Source organism: Photinus pyralis, unplaced genomic scaffold (genome assembly GCF_008802855.1).
Source record: "Photinus pyralis isolate 1611_PpyrPB1 unplaced genomic scaffold, Ppyr1.3 Ppyr1.4_LG3a, whole genome shotgun sequence".
In the NCBI taxonomy this organism is placed as follows: Eukaryota; Metazoa; Arthropoda; class Insecta; order Coleoptera; family Lampyridae; genus Photinus; species Photinus pyralis.
This window is the reverse complement of record NW_022170509.1, coordinates 802,299-809,398: the sequence shown is the minus strand read 5'-3', so window position 1 is coordinate 809,398 and position 7,100 is coordinate 802,299.

Sequence of the window (7,100 nt, the reverse complement as noted above, 5' to 3'; positions counted from 1 at the left end):
ACAGCATCTTAGCTTCCGTAAATGACGATAACGATCTACCCAACTTTAAACGCACCACATTATTCAATCTCTCGAAAGATATGGGTTTTGAATTTAAGAAGGTTGGCCGCAAGAGTATCCTTATTGAACGGGATGATATTATACGATGGAGACATAAATACCTACGTCGCATCAGGAAGTTGAGAGAAGAAGGTGCTTAATCTTTTTATTACTTATATTTAATTGCAAATTACATAATATTTATATTTTAGGTAAAAATATTGTGTATACGGATGAGTCATGGGTTAACATTGGTCATTCGGTGAGCAGGGCGTGGCATGACACCACCGTTGAAAGCAATCGTCAGGCATTCATCAAAGGACTCAGTACAGGTTTAAAATCACCCACTGGTCTAGGGCCTCGCTTTGCGTTAGTACATGCTGGTGGTGATAATGGTTTTATTCCGGGCGCGGAACTGACTTTTCTCTGCAAAAAGAACACTGCTGATGCACACAACGAAATGGATGCAGACACTTATGAAAAGTGGTTTTTTGAACAGCCTCTACCAAATGTGCCACCGAATTCAGTCATTGTTATTGACAATGCCTCGTACCACAGTAGAAAGTTGGAGAAGATACCAACAATGTCGTGGAGAAAAGAACACATTATAGATTGGCTTCGTGAGAAAAATGTACCGATTGAAGATAATCCATTAAAACGAGACCTACTGGCTTCTGTTGCGCATGTTCGGCATCACTACGACAAAAATAAGCTTGATGTTATTGCACAAGAAAAAGGTTACGAGATTCTCCGTTTACCTCCATACCATTGTGAATGAAATCCCATTGAAATGGTGTGGGCTCAAGTTAAACATCATATCAAAATGAATAACAAAACATTTAAAATAAAGGACATGGAAGAATTAATAAAAATGGGTTATTCACAAGTGACGGTTCAAAATTGGCAACATTATGTCAATCACGTGAAAACTATCGAAGATGGCATGTGGGCAGCAGATTATCTTCAAGATGATGTTGAAGAATTTATAATTCAAGTGTCGCAGTCATCTTCCAATGAATTTCAATTCGATTCCAGTGACTAATATGTATACTGTACATTTGTAAATTTTTGGGGACTTAATAAATACAAGCTGTTCTCGGCCACATTTGACAAACAATTACAACTTGTTATTAATTTTCCTTTTTGACTTCTGAGGTTAGGTTAAAAAGTAATAAATAGTGTCTAAACTACCGTTTTACGGTGCAGTAATCGATCCTATAATAAGTTTGGCAAGCATGTACTGTTTCTCCATAAGCCCCATACTGCATACTAAGGTGCGAATGGTCTATAGTGCATTTGTCGCTGGAAAAGTTGCAGGTAACTTTTGCCGCTGTCAAAGTGACAATTACACTGCGGCTTATGTGATTTTTTATACATGAGTTGAATTGTCATATATAATACCATGAGTAGTGGAAGTATTGTCGATAATTTTTGAGGTGCTGTCAAGAATGCTAGTTACGCTGATTAACCCCACGAGCGCTTGCGTGAGTGGTATTAAAAATGATCAAAGTCCTCGTGTGAGATCGAAGGGACTTCAGCGCATTTTTGTGTGGCAGATCAGTGTTTTATTAGCCAATATTGACTCCACCATCAATAAGATCTTGCCGAAAGCTACCACGTTCACTTTGTCGGTACCATTTTCTCACTTAACCGTGCACTCGCAATTCGCGTTTGAAGTTTTGACTCCACCATCATTAAAATCCTTTGGGGGTTACTATATTCCCTTTGTCGACACTCACTTCTGATCACCCGCAACAATTCGGATTTGAAGTTTCGACTCCACCATCAGTAAGATCTCGTCGGGGGTTACCACATTCCCTTTGTCGATACACAGTTCCGACGTCCCGTTCATTCGTAATTCCCATTTTGTAAGATTTCGCTAAAATCCCGGCATAAAATCGTATTCAACTTTTGGGTACTTCACATAGCTCGACCTTCTATTAGTGACACGAGAAAGAGAGACCGCGATTCGCGCTGTAAGAAACTTTTGGGCGCCCAAAGTCGACTACCCCTCGAAGCGCGCCGCGCAAAAGGTGGTTTATTTCGCCCATAGGAAAAAAAACAAAATTCCGCCACGCAGGAGTTGTGCGCGTTGACAAGATCTTCCCGACGACACCAATTTGAAAACAATCGGAGAAAAACTGTAGAAGAAGATAGATAAAAACTGAAAAATCTCCAGGTTAGTATAATACGGTCGGGGATGGCGTCCAGATGTCGTCGACTCCAAATCTGATAGCCCCATCCCTAACGTTCTTAATTACACGGCCCCGATAGTTACATGTACACTCCTTGTCTTTTTACAAGCGTTTTTCTACGGGCGCGCATTTACTGCCAGCCAGCCAGCCAGCCAGCCGACCAGCCAGCCAGCCAGCCAGCCAGCCAGCCAGCCAGCCAGCCAGCCAGCCAGCCAAAGTGAGATTAAAAGCTACTTTTTACAAAAAAATTTTTTTGCAAAAATGCGCTAAAAAGCGTAACTAGCATGAGTAGAACAGCACCTCAAAAATAATTGAGAAATATTTCGACTACGAATGGTATTCGAAGGACTATTCAATGAATCAAAAGACACTTTAAGCATAATATTACCCACGCGAATTTATATTTATACGTGATAAACCCGAAGCCATGACATTATTTCCATGACAATAAACGTCAAAATAAATTGCGGAAGTTGCTTTTCATTCTGCTATTGATTTTATTCGTGCTCCAAGCTAATTCGTTTGCTTTTCAACTGGACCCGGGGACTCCGTTGACTTGATTTCAAAGAGTCTTCCAAAATCAAAAATACTGTTTTATGCTGCCTGAGAATGGTTTAAATTTTGATCGCCCGTGTACATGGTTTTTGAAACTAATGGTTAATTTTAATAACTTTAAATCTTAAAAAGTTGATTTTTTCAAATTCTCATCCGACTGGGATGAAACTTTGGAGAACGATTGGACGTATGATCACGAAATTATTAAGTAACTTTACGAAATTCCCACAAGAACATTATAAAACAGGATTTTATGTTTTATGTTTCACAGTCGAAATGGGCTTGCCATTTAGATCGTGGGTTTCTTTGAAGGAGTTAAGGTGTACTTCCACAGAACTTGTTGAGGTCCCCACGGGACGAGGAAAAACGGAGACGGGGTACGGGAAAAAAGCATTTCCCAAACACTCTGCTAGGCTGGTGTTAATCCCAGACATTTCGGATCGAGAGGCTTCCGGAACCCATTAAAAAACAATGTTCCATGGAAATTAAACGCCGCAAACGCACTACATTTGCCTACCTAAGAATGTGATTTACTTGGAAAGAGTAATTTTCATATGATATGTGAGGGTCAGAGATTTTGAAATCTTACGATTTTTTGCTCTCTGTTCACGGATTTCAGATCCAAAACATTTTTCCAGTTCTAAATCTAAAAGTTTGAATTAAGTCCAAAAAGTTAAATGAAGAGATGCCCTTTAACAGTGTAAATAGCAAACATTTTCATGCTTCGAGAAATAAAGGACCATCGGTATTATAAATCAAGTAGTTACAAATATAAATGATATAATATTATAAATACTAGATTTTCTCCCGCAACACATCGGCATGGTAGGACGCAAATGATTTGGCGCATGTATCTATCGCGGTACAGAGTGCGACATCTACGAGAAAATGACTAATAGATATATACAGTGACAGACATAGAGATTTGTGTGTAGTTTTTCCCTATGTTTACTTTTAAAAGACAAGGTCTCTGCTGAAGGGCGTCTAATTCTATGCATCTAAAACAACTTTTTAAAACAAATAAACATCTGTCTGTCATATTAATTAATTTGAATGTTGTTGCTCTGGATTAACAGAAAATAAATTTCTTACGCTCCTTATGGCCGTTTGCACCGACAAATTTAATCGGAGCTTAGCTAAAGCGTAGCTTAGAATCCATGGCAACGATTATTGAGACAATGGTTGCCATGGATTTTAAGCCACGCTTGAGCTAAGTTCCGCTTAAATTTATCGGTGCAAACGGCCATTAAACTGTTGCCGGTATTACACCAATTGCCAATATCAACTTTTTCTTCATCTGAATTCATCGCACACGAAGGAAAGTAAAACTACGGAAGCCAAAGCAACACTATTCAAATTATTTAATATGAAAGTCAGATCTTTATTTGGGTTAAGAAGTTATTTTGGGTTGCATAAAATTAGGCGCCCTTCAAAAGAGATTTTGTCATTTAAATGTAGACATAGGGAAAAAGAATACACATCAATCCCTATATCTACTTCTTAATAAATAGCACTAGATCTGCAATGTCGATATTTAAATTTTAACTAATTGTTAGTAAAAAGTAATATTACAATTCGATTGTATCAAATAGCAATATGTAATCAAACGTTAAATCAGGGAATCGACGAAAATAACAAAATTTACCTTTGAAGTTCGGGTCGTAACCTTTTAAGCTCAGAAGGGCGCGTTCTTCAAATTTGTAGCACATATAATAACACACCAAATAAATAGAAGTGTTAGTGAACCGCGATGCACATAGAATGTTGTGTTACGTTCACTTTGGCCAAAGGTATCAAAATTAATAAGTACACGGTAAACTCAGGCAAAGTAGGGGTGGGCGTGCCCTATCCGACTTTGAAAAAAAATTCAAAATTCCTACCACGAAAGTGCGCATCCCTACTTGGGGGTTCAAAAAAAATTCTCATTTCGACGAAATTTGGTATCGTGTGTTTTCGAACATGAAAATCACGAATCTGGAATTAGTTTTTGAAAATTCGAGGAAAAAGTTCTAGGTACCACAATTCTTGGCCGGACAACGAAAATGGGGAGAGAATACCCCGAAATTTGTTGTGTACACGACGAGTTAAGGAACAAAATCATCGAGCAGTTTTTTAAAATCACTTTTAATACAAAAGTTATACTCATTTGAAGATTGTGCCTTCGGGTTACAAAGTGTCCCCCGCCTACTAGACAGTGATCTAATTTCGCATGTAGTTAATTGAAAATGTTGCAAATAACAAAAAATAACGATTTAAGTCGATATTATGATTAAATGATCATGAAAAATTCGATATGTCGATTATGGTATTCATTCTATTCCAAAAATTCCGTGGCTGCGGGTGGTGGGAATATGCTTTTTAAGTAGAGTTTCATTTCAATCAATAAGCACTATTGGAAGTATCGTAATATCGAACAACGGAGCAGCTATAATCGTTAAGTGAACCTTAAGCAAATGTAATAATTACAATTTGATGGTATCAAAAACCAATATGTAATCAAACGTTACAGTAGGGGAAGTCGATCAAAATAACAAAATTAACCTTTTGAACTACATGTCGCAACGGTCTTGTTGAGCTCAAGAAGAGCGCGTACTGCAAATCTGTAAACATACAAAAACACTACGAACAAACAAAAGGGACAATGATCGCGCTGCACAAAATAAATTGCGAATTGCAATGCTAACGTTGGACACGAGGCTAATCGTATACGGAGAACTGCAATTAACACTTAAAAGGTATCAATAACTCGAATGACTTTATATTAGGAAAAGCAAAATTCTTGGAAGTCAAGTTTCGCCGTTTTTATATGTCTAACATTCACACTTCGCAAACGAAACCCTACATAACTAGAAAAAACCTAATTACTGGTATGTATAAATAATGGTTTCTAAAGTCCACAGAATCATTTCTCAAGTAGAGATTTATTACGTCAAAGAAAGTTTTTCCTGGGATCATTTATTATAATTTAGAACGTTTCCAGAAGAAGAAAATTGGTCGGCTCTTTAAGATTGATACTCTTGTTAAAAAGTGGCTAAAAATTCAAATTAAATTTAAGTTACGCCTCTCAAATTTGATTAAAAAAAAGTCCATAAATCGTGTAATTAAGGGTGGCGAATCTAGTTTGTTTGCTTGCTTCGAATAATGCGGATTTGGGATTCAGGAGCGGCCTTATTTTTCTCTGACCCTTCTCATCAACCCACTCTCAATACTTAATTTCGGGCAATTGTGCATAAAAGTTTACAAGATCATTGCTTTAAGAAAAGTGTATTGATTTCACAATTAGGTGTGATGTAACTGGCATTATTTGCGTGATAGATAGCGATAGCGACATTTAATCGATTCATTTTAAACTGTTTTAGAATGCCTAATGCAAGTTCTGATGGTATTCATGCCTTATTTCTCTTTAGTTAACCAATCAAGATACGTAAGAATAGACCATAATCTGATAGGCAGACAATTCCCTTGGAGATTCGTGTTTTTGTTGTCACGTTACCCATTTGTTTTAAGTCATGAACATTTCTCTACTAGTGAATTGAATCAAAACACAATGTGTCTGATGCGTACATAAGATGGGCGGGTTGTAGCATATCTTTCGGAGAGGGTTTCATTGATTTAAATACACTTAGACCATAAATTAATCCTTTAAATAGCACACGCGACTTAAACTATAGAATAGTGAAACTTATGGATCGATATCTTCTACTCCTGGCCTTCATTGCAATATAAATCGAAATTGTGTGTCTTATAATATTCTTAGACGAATTAGACAACAGGATTTGAGGACTAAAGACCTACTAATAACGAGGATTTAATTTGGATTATAGGGAGGTTAGTCGGAAAGGATTTCGAAACCCTTTCAGCGACTAATGTAACACCGGGGTACATTGTACTGATCCGTCTAATTACAAAAAGGTAGATCACGAAACAGATTAAAGTTAGGAGGTGGTACCTACAATCACCTAACTGAAGCTGCACGTTATGACCATTTTATTCAAGAGGTTAAACATAACCCGAAAAATATATAGGTGCCATAAACATTTATCACTTCCTGTTTTGATGTCCTATTTTCTTCAGACACTTTGGAAAATCAATACAAACACCGCTTAAATTGAAACGCCTTGGCTAATGACCATGCTTGTTTACTTTGTTTATTGATAACGGCATCGGAACGTGAATAATCGATAGTTTCCGAGGTACCAAGCAATTATTAAGCATCGGATTCTCAATTACCTCCCCCAGTTTTGATCGAATCTTTTATAGCGTCTCCTTTCCAACTTGTATAATGTAGAGGTTAAAACGTTGATGTATCGA